This window comes from Podarcis raffonei, chromosome 4 (assembly GCF_027172205.1).
Source record: "Podarcis raffonei isolate rPodRaf1 chromosome 4, rPodRaf1.pri, whole genome shotgun sequence".
NCBI classification, from domain to species: Eukaryota; Metazoa; Chordata; class Lepidosauria; order Squamata; family Lacertidae; genus Podarcis; species Podarcis raffonei.
Window position 1 is genome coordinate 35666049 of NC_070605.1, and position 23091 is coordinate 35689139.

General features: G+C 47.7%; 1 long non-coding RNA gene across 1 annotated transcript; it reads left to right on the plus strand.

Moving 5' to 3' along the window:
• The first annotated feature begins 7794 nt into the window (after window positions 1-7794).
• On the plus strand, window positions 7795-22415 carry LOC128412814 (uncharacterized). The gene is made up of 3 exons (XR_008330163.1): window positions 7795-7910; window positions 11144-11251; window positions 22276-22415. It is a non-coding gene; the product is annotated as an uncharacterized LOC128412814 (long non-coding RNA).
• The last annotated feature ends 676 nt before the right edge of the window (window positions 22416-23091 follow it).

Consider the following 23091-nt stretch of genomic DNA (forward strand, 5'->3'; position numbering starts at 1 on the left):
TACAGTGTTTCTGTACGCTCTGGTTTCCGTCACTGTTAAGTTGTGGGCGAAAATAGCAGATGACACAGCGATTTCTCCAGAGCAGCTCTTTATTTGTAAGCTGGACAGAACTGAACAGCAAACAGCTCAGCCGGCCTGCTTTTATAGGCAGCCGGCTGTCAACATTGTAGCAACAACAATCCAGGGTTTCCCGCCTAAAATAACTGATGTGGACCTGAGTGAAAACTATCTACAGTATCCCCCTGCTGGCCCAGGGTGAGAACTTCAGTACATAACACCCCTCCCCACCGAGATAAGGCGTTAGTTACAATCGTAATGGTTTCCTTATATACAGCACTACACGTAATGGTTCAATTAGGCACAAAAGCATATCGGTTACATTTCCCATACTTAGACCAACAGTGATACATGTCCAACAACATAGTCCTTTAAATAAGTTGGGCGCTTGGAAACTCTGCCAGACCACCGGGGACTGGTAGCCAAGTCCGGGGGGCCACACAATTCTTGCTGAGGCTGTGGTGCGACCCTAGGTGGCGTTGAAACCAAATCCCCTGGATCCACTGCTGTGGGTGGAGCCTCCGCAAGTGGAGTGGTATGAGTCTGTGGTAAGTCTGGCAGACCCTCTGAAGCGGCTTGGTTCGGCTCCACGCTGGCAGTTTGCGAGGGAGGTGTAGGTGGAGCCTCGCCATCTGTAAGTGTCTCTTCTGGAGCCACAAGCGCAGTTGGGGGCACCACGGTAGTGTCCAAGTCCCCAACCCTGCGCCTAAGCTGGTCTATGTGCCGGCGCCACAAGCATCCGTCTTCGAGTGCCACCTGGTATGAGCGAGGTCCAGTGACTCCCACTACTGTGGCTGGCACCCAAGGAATGTCCCCCACATAGTTCCGGGCAAAGACCTGGTTTCCTGGAACAAATGACCGTGGCACGTTGGCACAGCCTGGGGGTTTGGCCACGGCAAAGTCCGGGTGCAGCCGGTCGAGCGGTGACCTGAGGCGGCGGCCCATAAGCAGTTCAGCAGGACTCTGCCCTGTGGCCGCATGAGGGGTGATGTGTTGCACGAACAAGTATTCAGCGACCCGCTCATGCCAGTCTCCCCGGTCCAGGCGCGCCAGTGCCTCTTTTGCCGAGTGCACCATTCTCTCCGCTTGCCTGTTGCTGGATGGATGAAAGGGTGCCGTTAGGGCATGGCGGATGCCCAGTCCCAAAAGATACCGCTCAAAAGTGCCTGACGTGAACTGCGGTCTGTTGTCGGAGACAAGGACATCAGGACACCCATGCGTCGCAAACAGGCCTCGCAGCACCCGGATGACAGCCTCGGTAGTGGTGGAGGGCATCAGGGCCACCTCCAGCCATTTGGAATAGGCGTACACCACTACCATAAAGGTCCGGCCGTGAAAGGGGCCAGCCAGATCGATGTGCACCCTCGACCAGGGTGTCTTTGGCGTCTCCCAGGTGTGTCCCTTAGCTGCCGGTGGTGCAGGCCTCGACTCTTGGCACACTTGACAGGCGGACACCCAGGCAGTGATGGCATCGTCCATGTTAGGCCACCAGATGTAACACCGAGCCAACGCCTTCATTTTGACAATTCCCAGGTGGCCAACATGCAGAGCCTCCAGGACGCGCTGACGGAGTCCCTGGGGAATCACGACGCGGTCTCCCCACAGCAGACAGCCGCGATGAGCCGAGAGTTCATGTTGTCTGGTTGCGAAGGGCTGGAACTCCGATGCAAAAGGCCCTTGTGGCCACCCCCTCCACACCCAGTTGAGCACCCAGCTGATGGTGCGATCCTGGGCAGATGCGGAGGCCACAGTGGCAGCTGATACAGGCGCTGCCGGAAGATCCTCAATCAGGAGGAGCGATGAAGCTGGAGCCGGGTCTTCCACAAACACTGGAAGAGGGCAACGGCTGAGGGCGTCGGCATGGCCCATCGATTTCCCCGGGCGATGGACGAGCCGGTAGTGGTAGGCAGCTAGGAAAAGAGTCCATCGCAGCATGCGTGGCGAGAGGACCGGTGGAGTTGGACGATCACCGGCGAGGAGGCCCAGGAGTGGCTTGTGGTCAGTGATGAGGTCAAAAGTCCTGCCACAGAGGTATTCATGGAACCTCTTCACTCCAGCCACAAGTGCCAGTGCCTCCTTGTCGAACTGGCTGTAATTCCGTTCCGTCGGAGATAGCGTCCTGGAAAAGTAGGCGAGCAGTGCTTCTCTTCAGTCTGGAAAACGGTGACTAAGGACAGCGCTGATGCCAAAAGGTGAGGCGTCGCAGGCAAGGACCAGCGGCCTGGATTCACTGTACTGTACCAGCACACGGTCCGATGAAAGAAGAGCCTTGACCTCGTTGAAGGCCGCCGTCTCCCAATGACCCCAGGACCAAGGCGCCTTTGTGCTGAGGAGTCGGTGAAGAGGCTCAGCCACCGTGGCTTTGTGGGGCAGGAACATGTTATAAAAGTTCAGCAGCCCCAGGAACGCCTGCAACTCTGTCTTGTTCGTTGGGATGGGGGCCTGCTGGATAGCGCAGATCTTGGATGTGGTCAGGTGAAGGCTGGAGGCGTCGATAAGATAGCCCAGGAACTCTACCTGTGGAATGGCGACCTGGCACTCTTTACCTTGAGCCCGGCCTCTTGGAACCTGGTCAACACGGCAGGGAAGCGCTCGAACAGCTGCTGGTGTGAGTCTGCGGACACCAAGACGTCATCAAAATATGGTACCACGTCCGGAAGCCCTTGCAGGAGACGCTCCATAAGGCTTTGGAAGATGCCAGGAGCCACACTCACCCCGAACTGCAACCGACGGCAACGGAATGCCCCTCGGTGGGTGACGATCGTCTGGGCTTCAGCAGTGGCATCATCGACAGGCAGTTGTTGATAGGCTTGGGCAAGATCCAGCTTAGCGAAGACCTTACCCTCACCCAGGGAATGCAGCAGGTGTTGGGCAACAGGAACTGGATAAGCGTGCTGCTGAAGTGCCTTGTTGTTCGTGCACTTGTAGTCAGTGCAGATTCTCACCGACCCATCTGGCTTGACAGGCGTGACGATGGGGGTTTTCCACTTGGCGTGGTCAACCGGCTCCAAAACTCCTTGGGCGATCAGCTTGTCCAGTTGTTCGTCCACCTTAGCCTTGAGAGCAAAGGGAACCCGGCGTGGCTTTAGCTTGATGGGGGCGACTTGTGGATCAAGGCTAAAGGAGATGGGCGTACCTGTATATTGCCCCAAAGTGCCGTCAAAAACCTTGGCAAAGTCTTTGACCAGACCCTCAGTCTCTGCGTTAGAGATGCAGTTGATGCCGGTGACTTCCAGGCCGAGGGCATCAAACCAGTCTAGCCCTAGGAGGCTTGGCCGCTGACCTTTGACCACCACCAACCGGAGCAGGCCCGAAAAATCCTTGAAGGCGATCCGGAACCGGCCAACGCCTACCACGGGAATGTCGTTTCCCTGGTAGTCTCTCAGGTGTACGTGGTGAGAGTCGAGTTGCCTTTTGGACACTCTGGGTACCAGTCTTTTGATGGTGCTCCAAGACACGATGGACAGGGCAGACCCGGTGTCGATCTCCATGTCACATGGAGCTCCTTCAATGAGCACCGTGACGTTCAGCTTGTGTCGCGTAGGTGAGTCGGTTTGGCCAATCGTGGTTCCAGATGGGCAGCGGCAGTTGGTGAGAGCGAAACAGCTTTCCTTGGCAGACTGGAGTGAAGACTTGGACTTGCGAGTCGGTGAAGGGGGGGTGTCAGACGGAGCCGATCGGCAGACCTTAGCGATGTGGCCCCTTCTGGAACACTTCCTACAGATGGCGTCTCTGAATCGACACTTGGCATGGGAATGGTTGCCTCCGCAGCCGGCACATTCCGGTTGGCCCTTGGACTTCTGTTGGAACTTCCTGCGCTCCCGCTTTGTCTGGTGCACGTCATCGTCTTCACTGGAGGATGCCTCATCACTGCTGGCCTCTTCATGATACACTGGAACTGGCTTCCTAGCAAGACGCGGGCTGCTGGACTTGCAGATCTCCTGGGCGGAGCGTTCAGCAGCTTCTGAGGCCACAGCCTCCTCAATGGCTTTCTGTAGCGTGAGGTCTGGCTTGGCGAGGAGACGCCGTTGCAGATGGATGTCCCGGACCCCGCAGACGATTTGATCCATCAGAGCATCGTCTAAGTCTCGGAACTCGCAGTGCATTGCAGCCTGTCGCAGGGCGGTGGTGTAGTTGTTGATTGACTCCCCCTCTGCCTGGTTCCGGTGGTAGAACACATGGTGGGCAGCAATCTTGGATGGCTTTGGTGCGTAGTGGTTGCGGAGCTTCTCTTGGATCGTGTCCCACGGTGTTGCCTGGACTGCTTCAGGCACAACCAATGCTCGGGCCGTCTCAAACACCTCAGGCCCACAGAGGCTGAGGAATAGGCCCCGCTTACGCTCCTGTGATACTTGCGGCAGCTCGTTGGCTTGGAGGTAGCAGTCGAACCTAGCGAGGTAGGTGTCCCATGATTCAGAGGCTGGCGCAAACGGCGGTAGAGGCACAAGTGAAGCCATGATTCCGATGCCGGCGTGATGGGCAATGGATGGAACACCGTGCTCTAGCCAGAACAGTCAGCTCTGAATTGGTTCTGTTCAGTGATTTCGCTCAGTGATTCAGCTCAGTGATTCAGCTCTGCTCAGAGGTGGCTGCATCTGGCTGTGCTCTGATGTCCATCGATCCCACCTTCGTCGCCAGTGTTAAGTTGTGGGCGAACATAGCAGACGACACAGCGATTTCTCCAGAGCAGCTCTTTATTTGTAAGCTGGACAGAACTGAACAGCAAACAGCTCAGCCGGCCTGCTTTTATAGGCAGCCGGCTGTCAACATTGTAGCAACAACAATCCAGGGTTTCCCACCTAAAATAACTGACGTGGACCTGAGTGAAAACTATCTACAGTATCCCCCTGCTGGCCCAGGGTGAGAACTTCAGTACATAACAGTCACGGTATCCCGTTGCGCCAGAAGCTGTTTAATCAGGCTGGCCACATGACCCGGAAAGCTGCCTGTGGACAAATGCCGGCTTCCTTGGCCTGAAAGCGAGATGAGCACTGCAACCCCATAGTCGCCTTTGACTGGACTTAACCCTCCAGGGGTCCTTTACCTTTTTAGCTTACTGAAGTGTACAATAATGTGAAAATGTGATTGGAAATGCAGTGGGTGAGGGGAACACAGCCTTGCTGCCTTTTGAGCTGGTAATCCAAACATTGCCAAAGAGCCTCTCCTTGCAAAGAGAGGAGGAGGGTGTAATAAACAAAAATCTGCCCTTAATCCCTTATGGAGAACACAAGAGCCCTTATAGAGTCCTTTGTAGGTTCTCCATCAGTTGGAGAAAATAACAGAGGCCAACCAGAGAATATTGAGAAGCAAAGCAGCTTGTAAGCTTGATCTTTATTGAAATGTTGCAACAGGGTGCTCCCCTCACAAGCAGGAAAGGAGGAGGACCCTGAACAAAGGTGTGCCTGCCCTTATATAGACATTTTAAATTGCCTACCCTGAAGTCCAAAACCACCCCCGAAACATCATACATACATCACAGAAGGGGTGTAGCTCAAGACCACCCCCCAGATACATCATACCTACATCACAGAAAGGGCAGTCTACAACAGAAATCTGAGTGTGTTGTTTATTTCCTGTCTGGCAGACCTGTTAATGGTCACTTGATTGGATACCCTGGGGAGCCTGGCCAGTCTTTTGTAATGACAAATACTTAGTTCCTGAGCCAGGTCACAGGCTCACCCTATTTATACACAGCCATACCTGTAAGACAGGATTTGTGAACGAATGGGGAGGCTTTTCCATTTTCCTTCTACCTTGCAGAGAAATATTTGAGGTCAGTTTGGGAGGCACAAAATGGTTTCAGGACTTTTTCTGTGGGGTTTCAGACATGTGGTTTATATATGCAGTTATGAATATATATATATATATATATATATATATATATATATATATATAACCTTAAATTTTTTATTTCAAGGGCATGAGCGTTGCCAGGATTTATGTTGTAGGGGAGGGCAAAACCTCAGCTAGTTATTTTTTATTGATTTACTTGATCTGGGGGGGGGAGCTGCCTCCCCTTGGCTACACCCATGGAGGAGGAAGAAAGCAACCTTTAACTACTGCATCCTGTTTGGGCTTTAAGAACAGGAATCAAGCCTTCCCATCCTGCTCATCACAGTGCATTAGTGTCATTATGGGCTGCAGCTTAGTACTGATTGCATCTGGAAACATTTCTCCGGAGCTTTAGGAATGTATTCTGCTTCAGTTAAATTTATCCAGTAAGTAAATAGTGTTTATTCTGAAGTCAACGCAATCTGCTGGTTACAGGTGGTACCGCAACAGCACCTATGCCTCTGCTCTCATTTAGAACTGGAAATTAGTCCCACTGATTTCATTCACTTCTAAGTAACTGTCTTTGGATCACAGCTAGTGAATTAGTCTGAGATACAGCTTAAAGACGGCTTGGACTTGGGGCCAAACATGATGTGACAACTGAATGCATTTTTGCATCTAAAGGGCAGGTTTTAATGCAATTGCATTATGAAGGTGTGGTAGTTAGCAGAATGGGTCTGGAGAAGAATTCCATTCCTTGTTGCAGTTTGGGGGGGGGGGGACTGTTCCAAAGATGGTTTTTGCTTTTGAGTGGAATCTCCCACTGGGTCCAATCCTGATCACTCCTCATAGTTGCTGCTTAACATTTTTAACAGAACGACACAACATCACAGTCAACATAATGTGTGTAGTTTGGCCCTTTCTGTAATTATTTTGAATGACTCCCACCCAAACATCCCTGTGGATATTTCGACTGAGCAGGAATCTTCAAATTTGAATTCACCTTCAGTTTCAAATTAGGTAAAATTTAGTGAATGCCAACTCTATTTTTCTTTGGGAAAAGCTAAAAGCCCCTCCTTTTTTAATATAATCCAGGTTTCTGTGTTTGCACAGCTTGTACAACTGCCATATGATTTCACAGTTTTATCTGTTATTGCAGAATGCTTTCAGTTAGTGTAAAGGAAATGTAAGACTAAAAAGTAAATATGTTTTCATGGCTGCTTTATGAACTCAAAACCGGATTTTTCTGTTTGGATTGCAGCAGTGCTATTGACTTTGAAAGCGTCTGAAGTAAAAAGGAGTTGAGTATGTAGCCTCTTTAAGATGGAACAAGGGCTAAGCAGCTGTCATTAAAGGTCAGAGAAGTAGTTAATAGCTGATTGATAACAAGGAAATGACAAACCTAGACAGCATCTTAAAAAGCAGAGACATCACCTTGCAAACAAATGTCCGTATAGTTAAAGCTATTGTTTTCCCAGTAGTGATGTATGCAAGTGAGAGCTGGACCATAAAGAAGGCTGATCGCCGAAGAATTTATGCTTTTGAATTATGGTGCTGGAGGAGACTCTTGAGAGTCCCATGGACTGCAAGAAGATCAAACCTATCCATTCTTAAGGAAATCAGCCCTGAGTGCTCACTGGAAGGACAGATCGTGAAGCTGAGGCTCCAATACTTTGGCCACATCATGAGAAGAGAAGACTCCCTGGAAAAGACCCTGATGTTGGGAAAGATGGAGGGCACAAGGAGAAGGGGACAACAGAGGACAAGATGGTTGGACATTGTTCTCGAAGCTACCAGCATGAGTTTGACCAAACTGTGGGAGGCAGTGGAAGACAGGAGTGCCTGGCGTGCTCTGGTCCATGGGGTCACGAAGAGTCGGACACGACTAAACAACTAAACAACAACAACAAGGAAATGTGGAGCATAAGCTCCCCAATAAAGCAGGAGAGGGTACCTGCTACAACACTGTATGCCTTCATAGCGGCCCGGCCTGAAAACCGTCACTGGCATTTTTTGTGCCACAGGGATCATTGTCCTTTGGGCACTATGCATTTGGGAGCTCCTTATCAGGTTTGCATCAGGTAAATAAAGAACTCTCTGTAAGTTTCAGTCTACCTACCTGATTTAAGATAAGAATTGTGAGCTCATGGCTAGTAGTACTGGCTGTTAAATCAGAAGTGTGTTGCGGAAGCGTTTTTTATTATTATTTGAATTAACTTATGTATGTAACAGGATGTTCTACACAGTGTGCTGGCTTGCTTGGATGGATTTAATTTATCTGATCAACAGATGGCTCCTAACTATGTTTCTTTGGAAGTGTGCCCTGCAGTGTTCCACAGAGCCTATGAAGTACTGTTGTGAGTTGGCAGGTTATGTGTGTGCAGGTTAGGCTGCATGAGGCTCGAATCCCTTCTAATTCCTGGATCCAGCAAGGGTTAACATCTAATGGACGATTCCATTGTTGAATTAGCCAGGCAAGGGCCATAGTTACCGCCTAAGTACAGTCTTTAGTCTAACAGAGGAAGCTGCTCTGTGCCAGAGGGCACATAGATGTCATCCTCTCTCACCTGGCTGGCGCTGAGAAAGGTAAATCCAGAGTTGTGAGAGAGAGCTGGGCTAGAAGCAGGCAGAAATCAGAAAACAGAGCCATGCTTGACTTCTGCTTGAAGACAAGGTTGTGACTATGGGAGAAGCAAGACCTTCTTGACAGGGTGTTAATGCTGTGAGCCCTTCCAACGCAGGCTCAGGTTGTATATATGTGTAAATAAACCATATATCATAAAGACCCCAGAGTCTCTGCTGTCCCTTACTCCAAGAAAACCGAACCCTGGGTTAGTGCCTGGAACCGCTGCTGCTCAGAAGTTGGGGTGGCACAAAACTGTATGTTTAGGATGGCAGACTCAGCAATTTGCTTGTTAGAATGTCCATTTACTTTTTTCAGTTAGTCTTAGGCTTTTATACAAGGTTAACTGCCTATGGCATCTGGAAGGATTGCTGTATATGTTACTGTATCATAAGCTGCAACACTAGATCTACAATACCTGAAAGATTGTTTCACCCTTTATATACCCATTTGATCACTGCACTCTGCCTGTGGGGATCTGATCTTATCAGGAGGCCTGTACTGCACAAAGCAGGAACTGAAGCTTTGGTGTTGTAGCAACTACTCTGTGGATTTCCCGCCTGTTAAATATTAACAGGTGTCATGTTTGCTGTCTTTTCGGTTCCTACTAAAGACTTTCCTCTTCCAACAAGCTTCTAAGCAGAGATCTTTCATTGTCTGCACCTGGAATGCAATTGATTCAAAGTTGTGTTAAACATGGTTTTTCTTGTTTTGTCACTTGTTTGCTCCCCTGGGCTCCTTTGGGAGGAAGGGAGATAAAGTGAGTGAATGAATGAATGAATGAATATAACATAATGCATACTTTGTTATGCATATTTGAACTGTGTTGTGCATATTTGATAGTTGCTAAAAAGTTTCTAATGGATGCTGTGCTATATTTTGATGTTATCGCATTAATGTGTTTTTATACTTACGTACATCACCTTGATAATAATAATAATAATAATAATAATAATAATAATTTATTATTATTATTATTATTATTATTATTATTATTTATACCCGACCCATCTGGGCATAAACAAAAGATTAAAAATACATTAAAACATCACTTATTAAAAACTTCCCTAATCAGGGCTGCCTTCAGATGTCTTCTAAACATCAGATAGCTGATAATTTCTTTGACATCTGATGTCAAAGAAATAACTACCTATTGTAGTTGGTGACATATAAATATTTCTATAAACAGGTACAAAAATATCTGTAGTTTAACCCATGCATATACTTGAAAAACGCAACTGTACAAAATACAGAAGTATTAGGATATAACTATCCTTGAAATCCAATATTCTTACTGTTTCTGCCAAAAGTGATTGCAACCAGCCATGGAAACACTATAGTAGAATGAACACCAGTAGGAACATTGTGGCTGAATGAATTGAGATACAGAGCTGGATCTGGGAGAGCTGGAGTCAAGGGTGTTGCCAGTCCAGAGGACCTGAGCCTTAAGCTTTCTGTGCTCTACCCCTGATCTCCTGCCTCTTCCTTCCTTGTAAAAAAAAAAAAAAAAATTACATTGATTACTGCACAACCAGGCACACAGCAATTTGCCACAGGGCACTGTATTGGTTCTAGCCGGTGGTTAGAGTGTCAAAGTGGGACCTGGAGGGAATAGGGGTTGTAGGCAATGCTAGTTCTACTCGGGGTAGGCCAGTTGAAATTAATTAACATGCCTAAGGGACATTCATTTCAATGGGTCTGCTCTGAGCAGAACTTAGTTGGATACAACCCCAGGGGTCAAATGGACACTCGTCCACAAAGCTCTCTAGGTGACCCAGAATCTCAGTCTAACCCACCTCAGAGGAGTTTTTGTGAAGATAAAATGGGGGAGAGGGACCGCCATGTTTGTACGCCACCTTGAGCAACTTGGAGAAAAGGTGGGCTATAAATGTAAAAAATATAAATAATTACATACATATATAAATGCAACACAATAGGAATTCTGTACACACAGTGAGACTTCTCATTCCTCTCTTCCTCCCAACCTCCTCCAAAAGTTGCCACAAAGGTCTGGCAACCCCCTAGAGCAGATTATGAGGATGAGGAGAGGAGAGGAAAGATCCACTGTGCAAGTGGAAGTCTGCTATGTGAGCAGCTTTGTACACATATATTTATGCACCTTTGTGTCCCAGCTCAGGCCTGGGCCCCTAGTTCTTTAAGTACCTAGCAACTCCCCTGGCTCAGTTTATATTCAGTCTCTCTCATGGACTCATTCAGTGATTCTGTAGACATCTCTGTCCTTCAGCCTCTGTTCCCTATTGGAAAAACAACCACATATGTCACATGGCTGTTGCGCTGTCAGAGAAAGATGATAAAGTATTGACTACAATAGTTGCTATGGTGTATGAGAGGCATTTTGCCCTTTGATCTTTTACAAGCGTTGAATCAACAGAGCTCTTGATCTGCTGATTATTTTTTTTAAACCATGCTTAGGTGCATTGTAGAATAAGATCAGGCAACTTTCACCACATTACATTAGCAATGTTATGGTGTGGTGATGCAATGGTGGGACATTTTAGACAGGGGGGCTTATGTGGCATCCTTTTCTCATTGCTGTGAGAGCAATAGCCTTGAGACATGGAATGCTCTTATTTCCTGCCATGCCTACAAGTATAATAAAGGATATATATCTTCGTACAATCTTTGCAAGAGCCATTTTCTTTGTTTCATGTTTACATTTTCTTTGAACAGATACAACACCTCCAGCAGAACCTCCATGCTTTTGCCAAAACAATGGAATCTGTCCAGATCGCTTATGCCTTTGTCCAGAGGAATGGATAGGCTACCACTGTGAGATAGGTCAGTAAAATCAGTCTACTCTTTCATCAGTTAATGCAGTTTTTGCATATTGGGAGCAAATGAGCAGAAGTTACTTGGTGCAGTTTAGCAAAAGGTCTTCTCTTACCACTGAACACTTGTGTCTGATGATACAAGGCATGTTAAAAAGGGTGCATTTCTATTCCCATTTACCTGGGAATAAGCACAACTGAACTCAGTGGGACTTATTTCTGAGAAGACATGTATAGGAATGTGTTGTTCCATTGGATTCTGTATGATTGGTGCCATATTTAACTCTGGTTATGGTTCCTTCAGCTGAAGTATTAGTAGGTACTTACAATCTGTGAGCCTGGCATGCTCTGGTCAATGGGGTCACGAAGAGTCGGACACGACTAAATGACTAAACAACAACAACAACAATCTGTGATGTGGGTGCACGCCATATTGGTAGCTTCCACTGCATGTGTAGTTGCGTGTTGAGTCCCACAGTGCCACCCCCCAAAATAATTCATACTTCACACTTCAATTTTTGTTTAAGGTTTTTGGCATAATTTTTGGCCAAAACTTTATTCAAATACAAAAAATGTGAGTGGTTGCTTAGGCATTGGTTATGACTATCTGTCCTTGCCCCCCAAGGACAGAGCTGGCCCTTCCGGACACCAACGGAAGCCAGCGTGGGAAACAAGTATTGGGTGAGAAATGAAGCTGGGAATCAGACCCTCACCTCTCACCCTCATGTTCCTGTGGGGCTTGCACGGCCCAAGTCCGGCTCCACGGACAAGGACGAAAAGAATGGCAAGCCCCTGGATTCCTTTAACGGAATTCCCTTTCCGCATCATTTGGAGGGATAGGCACTTACCCCTCCAAGCACCAATTTAACCAATGCCTAACTGCCATGGAGCCCACAGCTCACCGCCAAACCACTCACAGCCCCAGCCAAGACCTCAGCTTGGCCACCACCGCACCTATCCAAGCCTCATTCCCAGAAGCAGAAAGGTGCACGCCATCAGCTCGGAAAAAGGATGGCGCCTGAAAAAGAATCTCAGGGTGAAAAATCACATCTCCACCCAGCTCAACGATCTTTTTAGATACAGCGGAGTTGATGCGTTTTCTGGCCCTTTCAGTGGCGGCTGGGCAACGACTGCCCCTCCAAATGCACCGTTGCAAAAGCTTTGACCAAAATATTTTTGCTGTCGGCACCACTGCCCGCAGCTTCTCCAGGTCACCCAAAATTGCAGCACGTGGTGAAAAAACAGTCCATGGAAACCAGGTCGTTCTCACCCAGCTGCACCCCAACAGCAGTGGGCGGCCCTTCCAGCAGCACCTGCCTCCGAATCATTGGCAGGAATTCTGGCCGGCGCATTCCCCGTCTGGACAGCCAAGGCAACTGCACATGTGGAGGAAGGCCAAGACCCGGTCCCAATCCGGACTGCCGTGCACTGATGCCAGCCCAATGCATGAGGCTGTGCCCCACCATCCAGATGCAGACAGCTGCTAAACCTAAGATAAAACAAGCAAAAAATTGTAAGACACCAATAATGTTAACAAACATAACCTTTGAATGCATTCAATTTCCAACGACCTGTATCTTATTTCCACTGCCTTATTAACATGCTTTCCGGCCTTCCCGGTGGTAGTTTGTCTAGGCATTGGTTCCCGACCAGCTGCACCTGACCGCAGCAGGGCAGCACTGACGACTGGGCCCCACCATATCGTCAGTACCAGCAAACATTGTGGGGGAGCAATGAATCCCAAGGCAATCGCATCCCGCCAGGTGTCGTTCCCCATAGGGGAAAGATGCGCCCCATCTGCCCTAAAGAGGGCAACAGCCTTGAAGAAAATAGCAGGGTGCAATATTACAGAACCACCTAAAGCAAGGACCTATTTTATTTTATTTGCTATTTTATTTTATTTACTTTATTAATTTTATTCTATTGTCCACCGCCTTATTAACATGCTTTCTGGCCTGCTCGTTGGTAGTTTGTCTAGGCATTGGTTCCCGACTAGCTGCACCTGACCTCAGCAGGGCAGCACTGACGACTGGGCCCCACCATATCGTCAGTACAAATAACAGCGTGGGGGAGCAATGAACCAGGATCAGACTCAAGCTCACCCCCAAATGCTCCCAGGGACTCTTGCGTGGCCCCACCCCTCGAAAGGGGTCGACAACAGCATGGCGAATCCTTGGATTCCCTTAATGGAATATCTTTGCGCATTGGAGGGGACAGGTGCTCCAATCCCCCCCTCCAGAGCACCTTGAACCAATGCCTTAAATTATTTTGAGTCCAGGGAGAGCTGCCATCAACTCAATCCAAGCCCTCTTGCATGCAGGGATGCAGACTTATGCTGGAGGAATACAGCAAACATTCTCGCCCAGCTGTACTACCAGCACTGCGGGAGGACCTGCACAGGTCACACTCGACCGCACCAAAGGAAGTATCTCCTCACAAAGCATTCCCCATCTGGACATCCAGTATATGTTCACATGGGCAGGAAGACTGAGATGGCGCCCCAGTCCAAACTCGTCATCATGCTTGCCAGCCTAATGTACAATGCTGTGGCCCAAATGTGCACAGCTGCTCCTATGAAAAAAGGAAATAACATACAAGCATCAGCACAGACATCATTGTGACACTTCCTGATATAACCCTTGTCAGCGTCAGACTTCCAATGACCCGTATTCACAATCCTGTCTCCTGACAGGCCCCCAGTGTGCAGCCTTTGCTGCAGCACCTAATCGTAAGGAATGAGGCGTGTTCAGCGGTAAGCAAGCCGCAGGCCGTAATAACTGGTGCACGACGTAAGCACATTGATGCCTGGCTAACGGGAACCCATTTTCATGCACTAGGAGCGGGCCAGCCCCCAGAGGAACGAAAAGCCAAATATTCTGTTATCCATAACCGGGCAAGGGCCCTCCTCACCTGTGGCGGGAAGCCTGATTGTGGCACTCCTGCCCACTAAGTCTGTTTTTGAGTTCCCAACTCTAATGACAAGCTCCAAAGGATAAGGAAAAGTCCTGAAGCAATAAGCCTCCAGACTCTCAGCCCCGTGCTGGCTCCAACAACCATTTTCCCAACCCTCAGTGCAAAAATGCAATGGACTACTGAAAGGAGTCTAGCCTTGATCTTTAACCAGCAGACAAGTTTTAACTTGTTGCAGATACTGCATAGGTAAAAATTGACCGACTTCCTGCCCACTGTCCTATGAGGTTGGAGCCTATTCCAACCTTCCAAGGCCCTGCGCACTACAAACTTTATACAAGGGTCTCTGAAAAATAAAGCTTCAGTGTAACAGACATTGCAGTGGACTGAATTCTGATAGTTATAACCGCATGCCCAATCTGCAGCAGGTGGACCAAATACTGCCGGATCTGCTCAGAGGATGGGGGTCAATTCATCTGAATGGCCGAGGACTGCCAGCTTAAGGCTAAGAAATCCATCCAGGCCTTCCCATAAGAGCTAAAAGCAGAAGGGGAAATGGAAGCTGCTGCTCTCTGTAATTACTAATTGTTGTCAAAATGCCACAGGTGGTCTGGAAAAGTCTGGCAATAGCTGAGTCTGGAGCCCAGGATCTGAAGCGCTTCATCTGAAAATGGGATAGAGTGTCAGCGACATCATTAGAGGATCCCGTAATTTGGAGAGTAGAAAGCACAGTATTAAACCTTAAGCGGCGCAGCTCGAAAGCATGAGCGGAGGGGCAGAGACTGTGCTAGAGCGTGAGGACTGTTTTGCCAAGACGCTCACCACTACCTGGTTATCAAACCAAAAGCAGATCCGATGGTCACTGAACTCCTCGGGCCACATGTGAACTGCTACTACAATGGGGAAAACTCAAGAAAAGTTATGTCACATGATTGCCTCACCACACCGGGCTTGAGGCCATAGCTTTGCACACCAGCAGCCCTTGAAATAAAAACCAAAGGGCAAAGATCCAGCAGCACCAGCATGAACCTGAAAATCCCTGTGCGGGTTCAAGGTATCCTGCCATGGCGAACTACTATTGCATACATTCAGGAATTGCTACCATCGCCTGATATCTGCCTTCACCACACTTGGTAGGCGTACACAAAGGTAAGGGGACCTCAGGCCGCAGGCAGCCTGGCCTAGTGGGAAGATTAATTAAGTGACCCAGCAAGATCGGATCTGATGAAGCATCACTTGCTACAGAGGAAGTATTACAAAACAACTTCCTTCAAGGCAGACAGCTTCTCCATAGGCAAGTGGTATGTTTTAGCAACGATATCCAACTGAATCCCTAAATAAAATGGGAATATGGGCAAAAAGGTTTTGGGCTATTGCTTGCCAGCTTCCAGCCCCTGCTTGGGCAGGGGGCATCCTGTGCTGCCATCATGATATGTAAATTTACAGGGCTGACGCTGGCCAGAACCCCTAAAGAAGTCCCGACAAAGCTGCCGCCAAGCCAGCTTCCTTTTCAGACACACACTCCATGCAATGCAACTACACACTCCGTGCAATGCAAAAACCACACTCCGTGCAATGCAAAAACCACGCTCCATGCAATGCAACTACACACCCTGTGCAATGCACACACAAACCCTCCGTGCAATGCAACTACACACTCGGTTCAATGCAACTACACGCTCCGTGCAATGCAACTACACACTCCGTGCAGTGCACACACACTCCATGCAATGCAACTACACACTCCGTGCAATGCAACTACACACTCCGTGCAATGCAAAAAACACGCTCCATGCAATGCAACTACACACTCCGTGCAATGCACACACAAACCCTCCGTGCAATGCAACTACACACTCTGTGCAATGCAAAACACACTCCCTGCAATGCACACACACTTCATGCAATGCAACTACAGTCCATGCAATGCAACTACACTCCATGCAATACAACTACACACTTGGTGCAATGCAACTACACACTCCGTGCACTGCACACACCCTCCGTTCAATGCAACTACACACTCCGTGCAATGCACACACACTCCGTGCAATGCAAAAAACACTGTGCAATGCAACTACACCCTCCATGCAATGCACACACACTCCGTGCAATGCAACTACACACTCCGTGCAATGCACATGCACACACTCCGTGCAATGAAACCACACCTTCCTTACAATGCAACTACACACTCCGTGCAATGCACACACACCCTCCATGCAATGCACACACCCTCCGTGCAATGCAACTGCAAATCTCTCACGCAATGCAATTGCAGCCCGTGCCCTGCAACGCACAGAGCAAACTGCAATGCGGGCACGCAAAGGTGCTTTCTCCCACTTGCATATTGCAAACGTGGCGCACATTACATCCCTCGCAGTGAGGTAACCACCAAAAGGGCCTAAGTGTCCAGGTAGAGCAATGGGGGAGCATGCAGCTGTCCCATACAGGGACCAATCCTGCAACCTAGGCATTACCAGCACTATGTGCTGACCCAGTGAAACCAATGCTTCATGGACCACATGGGGACACTATTCAGGCCGGAAACGCTTCCAGGCCATTAAATTCTAGGGCAAAGCCCTAGGATCACCTGCTAGGCCAGGCATAAATGTTTCCACTGAAATAGCAGAGTTGAGGTAGCCCACAGCTTGTCCAGGTACCCCTGTTTGCCCTTTTAGAGGGAAACACCCCTTCAAGAAAACCCAAAGTTCTTTTATCATGAATGGGCCGAACTACCCAGCAACAGAATAGCCCAAAAGGAGCAGTTTGTTTTGTTTTGTTATAACAATGGCTAAGAGGGGGATATGAACCCTGTCTCCCAGGTCCTAGTCCTATACTTTAGCCACTAAGCCACAATGGCTCGTCTCTAAAATGGCAGTCGCCACTATCAGGGCAAAACAAACTTAAAGAAAATAAACTTGTTCAGAAACAGCATAGTTCAAGAGCATATACAGAGTGCTCATAGTCCTTGGAGGCACAGGGAGCCCCTGGGGCCCTCTGTCTGCCTCAGAAATATATTAGCAGCAACTGGGCCTGCAAGCAGATACATTCCTATAGCGAGAATGAGTCACGTGTCACAGAGACTTAACAATTAACTGCTACCTGTAGCAGACTTAGGCTTGGAAGTTATGTGCAGGCTGAATAGGCCTCCCTGCTTCTGCTCGAGAATCTTAGTCTCATAGCAATATTAAAGGAACTCAAAATAGTGCTCCCGCCCAGGGCTAGCTTAAAATTTGGCCAACAGCGCTGCACACACTCAAAATAAAGCCAACCTTTGGGGATACTATAAACGAAAGTGATTCCAGCTAAGCTGGGAACAGCCCTGACTAGCCCCACAATTTCAACAAGAGAAATGGGGGAAACCTTTTTGCGAAAGAAAGCCCCTAACGGGGGCTCTCTCCCTATTGGGAAAGGCAAGCCATAGATACAGGGAGAATCTTCCCACAGGGCAGGGTAAGGGGTGGGGTGAGAAATTGAACAGGAAAAGGGGGGAATTAAGTTATTTAAGGGACTAGAGAGGATTAAAAAGAAAGGGGAAATACAGAAATAAAGAAATGTAACCAGACAATGAGAAGATTGTCCAAGTGCTCCATGTGATCCGGTGCAAAACAGCCAAGAGGACGTCCCATCGTCTGGCCCCTATATTTAAAGCCTCTGACCCCTCCTCCGAATTGGCAACAACCAAAATTCCCCAGCAACCCAATTAACCCCTTAAGGCTAGGGTTCCATACCAAATTTGCCTAGTCATGACAGGGTGGCCTGTTCCCCCAACTGCAACACGTGCTCTCTGTTAGAGAGAACACGCTATACCAGTGGCCCAGTTTAAACATGATGCCTACCGTGTGGAACTCCACAAGACTGGAGGGCTGTAGCACAATGGCAGAAGAAATGGTTTGCACACATGAGGTCACAGATTCAATCACTGACGTCTCCAGCTAGGCCTGGAAAAGACTCCTGTCTGAAAGTCTGATTGGGCACCTGCCGATCAGTGTAGACAAGACTGAGCTAGATGAACCAATTGCCTGACTCAATCTAAAGCAACTTCCTATGTGTATTTATTTTGTTCCATACACCTCACATTACATGTGTCTGTTTTGGTTCTTTTCTTTCTTTTTACAAAGTAATAATCATAAATAAATAAGAATAAAAATGTGCACCCCACCACCGAGACCATTCCCTTGTAAGTATCCAACTTCCCAAAATTTCAACACCTCTTGCAATGGTTTGACCCCTTTCCATTTTAACAGTACTAATTCTACAAACACCTTCCATATCTCCTCAAAATCCTTCTCCTGCAAATTCCCCATCTTACTTTAATGGCACATGTTAATTTATCATTAATAGGTATATCCCACACCTTTTTATACCATTCTTCCATTTTATATTCTGCTTGCCCCTTCCACTTCCTAGCTATAATAATTTGTGCAGCTGTCAATAAATTTGTGAACCATTTGCTTCTTGCCATTGCTAATGACAGTATGATGCTTGGGAAAATTCATTTTCCAATGAGTGGGATGGTTAAACGGTGCACAGTTTAGCCTAGAATAGGAATAAATGGCCACAGCAGAAAAGCATTTCAAAATTGCATTAGAGAGCTTTTGTGTGTGTGCTACATTAGATGACCAAACTCCCATTTCCTTGTGTGTGCCTTTCTGGAAGTGATTTACTGTGAACTATTGTTAAATGAAATCATTGCAAATGAAATTGCTAATACTGTACGTATCCTAGAAAATGTTATCCCTAGTAAGTGGTTTCTTTTTCCTGTAAATGAGGCAGGTGTTTGATGTAGTTTGTGGCTTTACAAATAGCTATAATTACTGGTGGGGTCTTGAACTTGCATCATCTACAAATGTGGATGAAGGGACTCCTCTTTCTCACACAGGCTGTATTCTTCAAAGCACTTGCTCCCAAATAGTTCTGGAGTAGCCCCACTTGTTACAGCTAAGATAGGTACACAGGAAACTGGCTTATGAATGAAAAAGTCCATATAGTCCAGGATTGTCTTACTAGCACCATGTCCCCAGCAAGGGCCTTCAAGTGCATTTCCCTGGCTAGAATGTACCTTAACTCTGACAAAGCCTCTTCCTTGCCTGGATACACATAGCTGGAATGCCACCTACTGTACAAACCTAAGAGTCATCTATTGGTCTCTGCCCAATTTTTGTCCCTTGTTCTGCCCACTTTTGACCCCACCCACCACTGGCATGTGGCCCCCAGAAGGTCACCCATGAGGGAATATGGCCCTCAGACCAAAAAGCTCACCCACCCCTGATCTCCAGTACCTCAAGGAACCTTGAGCTCTGTAGTGTTCTTTGAGAATGACATTCCTGCAAATTTGCTCCATCCCTGACAGTGGCATAGCTAGCTGCTCGGGCACGTGGGGCTGTGGATGTGCCCGATGGGTGGGGCAAACCATCCATGGGGTGGGGTGAGCCGTCCACAGGGTGGGGCAATCTGGGCAGGGTGCTCTGCGCAGAGCCGGGGCTTGCATGGAGTCCACTCTGCCCGCTGCCTATGGGAATGTTCAGAAAGGCAGGAGAGGATATATTGTTTATTAATATCCTTCCTAACTTGTGCTATCAACTTCCTTTACTTAGCAGAGTTTCATATTCCCCTTTTAAACGCACAGTGGGTAGCTGGTTGCAGGCTTGTGTAAGCCTCTCACTATTAGGTTCCTGGTAACATCCTTTATATCCCTCTTAAAACACTCCACAATCTTGTGTAAAGTATATAAAAGTAGTTTACTCATATTCTGTTCTCAGTTGGATCCCAGAAGGCAGACTTAGTTACAAAGTATATACAGGTGGAGCTATCCCATACAGTGGTACCTCTAGTTACAGACTTGATCTGTTCCGGGGTGCCATTTGCACCCCGAAAGGTCTGTAACAAGAGCGGCACGATAGAGTGCATCTGCGCATGTGTGAAGCCCGCAGAACGCTTCTGCGCACACACACACACACACACAGAGCGGAACCCAGAAGTATACACTTTCTGGGTTTGCTGCGTTCCCAAGCCGAAGAGACGCAACATGAACCTAACGCAACATGAGGTATGACTGTATGGGGATAATCCCAGTGTCCTCTGTTGGCAGAGCATCTCTAGCTAAATGCTGCTCCAACGACAGAGGAAGTCAAAGAGAGAGAGAGTGCTGCATGCCTTGTCCTTTTTGTTACCTGGACAGGTAAGGTAATGACCACCTCTAAAAAGGTAAAGGTACCCCTGCCCGTACGGGCCAGTCTTGCCAGACTCTGGGGTTGTGCGCCCATCTCACTCAAGAGGCCGGGGGCCAGCGCTGTCCGGAGACACTTCTGGGTCACGTGGCCAGCGTGACATCGCTGCTCTGGCGAGCCAGAGCCGCACACGGAAACGCCGTTTACCTTCCCGCTAGAAAGCGGTCCCTATTTATCTACTTGCACCCGGGGGTGCTTTCGAACTGCTAGGTTGGCAGGCGCTGGGACCGAGCAACAGGAGTGCACCCCGCCGCGGGGATTTGAATGCCCACCTCTAGTCACATACAAAGGAAGTATGTCCCAGCCAGGAGGAAACATGAAGCTTTTGACTGGCTGGTGCAAACATTCCCCCGCATGTCCACTCTGGGAAACCAGGAATGTTGTACTTGACTGCTACTTACGTATCACATCCCACAGCTGCAAACACTGTGCCACCCGAAAATGCGGTGTGGGGTTCATGTCCGCCTGCTGCCTCCCCCTCAGCTGCAGGGCGCTGCAGGCACCACGGTAAATTGCCACCCAGTGTACCCCTCCCCCCAAGCTACACTAGTGATCCCTGGTCTGAAGGAGACTGCCTTGGAATTCCTTAATGGGAGGGGGCGCGAAGGTCACCTGGGTCATCCATTGTGGGGGAGCGGACCTGGCCAAATTAGAACTGCTCCAAGTCCTACTTGTTCCATTTCTTCTTCAGGGGTCTGGTGGCAACAAGTATCACAGGAGCAGAGCACTCCATGTTTTTAATTTTTATCTGACAAGTATAACTTTAATGTAAGAGTGAAGTACTGAAAGGAGTCCAGGTCCAGATCTGTGGTCCCCTCCCCATGTTCTTGAAAATTGTTCTATATGATGAAAACACTTTTAACATGGAGATGTCCCCCCCCCACCTTAACCTCTGTGATGCAAGTAATTACGTAGTCAACTCTTCTCAAGATATTCTAAGCTTTGAGATAATTATCCTTGGTAGGTATGGATATTCCAGGGAAAAGTGTGACAACAACACTGCGAATAGTATGTGTATGTTTTTCCTTCGTTCCTTTTCCTCCTCTGTTTCAGTAAAGTGAGTAATTAGACTTGTGGTCTCAAGCCAACAGATAAAAGTCCCCAAGTGAATGCAGGGACATTACAGTCTATTTGCCAGATACAAATGGCACATGGGATGGTCAGGTAGGCTGATGATTAAGTTTGAACTGGATTTTTTTTAATGCACCATCTTTCACTCATCTTGATTAGAGTTTCACAGTGAGAAATAGGCACAATTGAAGCTTAGAGGTGGCTGGAAATTTTAAAATGCAATGCCCAGTTTTTAGCCATGCATGCAAAAATGATGAAATGTTGTAAAATCAATGCCAGGGATAGGGAAATCCAGCCATCCAGATGTTTCTGAATTCCTAACACCCATCTTCCCAGAAGAGAGTCACAGGTTCTGCACTCTGCTATATGTTATATCTAGCAATATTACCTTTAAAAACTCTATCATATGGTAAACCTCCCCCCAAAACATAGCATGCTTATGTCATAATTATGTTACGATTCCTTTCAGCACTGGAAAATTAATGTATAGGATGAGAAGTACACTACAACCAACCTTAATGTTACAGGCTGTAAATATCTGTAGAATTACACAGTTACATAGCAGATCTGAGCACAGTTTGCATAACCTCATAAATGGCAGAATAGCTGAAATAAAGAATGTCCTGAAACAATGAAGGGTTAGTTTGGGAAAAGAGAATGGAATGAGAAATCCTTCACAGAACACTACCAACCCTTTCAGTATATACATTTCTTAGACAGATAAGACGATTAACGCTCATAGGAATGTTGTGAGTACCTTACAGTTAAGTCAACCCTGCATGGAATATGGTACTTTAAATATTTTCCACAATATTTACAGGTGGTGTTCCTAAAGCTACTCGGATGTGCACTAGAAAAAATTGGAATACCTACTCTTGAACCTCCTAATATATTGAATTGCAATGTGACCCTACTTGGCCTCTCTGAAAAGGCCAATATGAAAATCTCAAAGTGATTGAAAGTACTGAGTGGCCATGGGTACTACTTTAAAAAGGACAGCCATCCTCTATTTGAAGGGATATCCAGTCCAAGTCTGGGGTAAGATAAAGACACAAAAGTGCTCTCTGTTAATGGAATGTTCAAAGTTTGAAACAGGCGTTAGTATATATTGGATGAAATCATTTTAACCTGCTATGTACTTAAAAATTCCCATTACTGAGGCTGCACTGCCATCTAGTGAATATTAAATAAACAAGCTGTTTAAAAGCTAGGCTTCTCATTTTTACTGAATTTTCTGCCAAATAAGAATCATAGAATCATAGAGTTGGAAGAGACCACAAGGGCCATCGAGTCCAACCCCCTGCCAAGCAGGAAACACCATCAGAGCACTCCTGACATATGGTTGTCAAGCCTCTGCTTGTTGTTGTTGTTTAGTCGTTTAGTCGTGTCCGACTCTTCGTGACCCCATGGACCAGAGCACGCCAGGCACCTCTGTCCTCCACTACCTCCCGCAGTTTGGTCAGACTCATGTTTGTGGCTTCGAGAACACTATCCAACCATCTCATCCTCTGTCGCCCCCTTCTCCTTGTGCCCTCCATCTTTCCCAGCATCAGTGTCTTCTCCAGGGAGTCTTCTCTTCTCATGAGGTGGCCAAAGTACTGGAGCCTCAGCTTCACGATCTGTCCTTCCAGTGAGC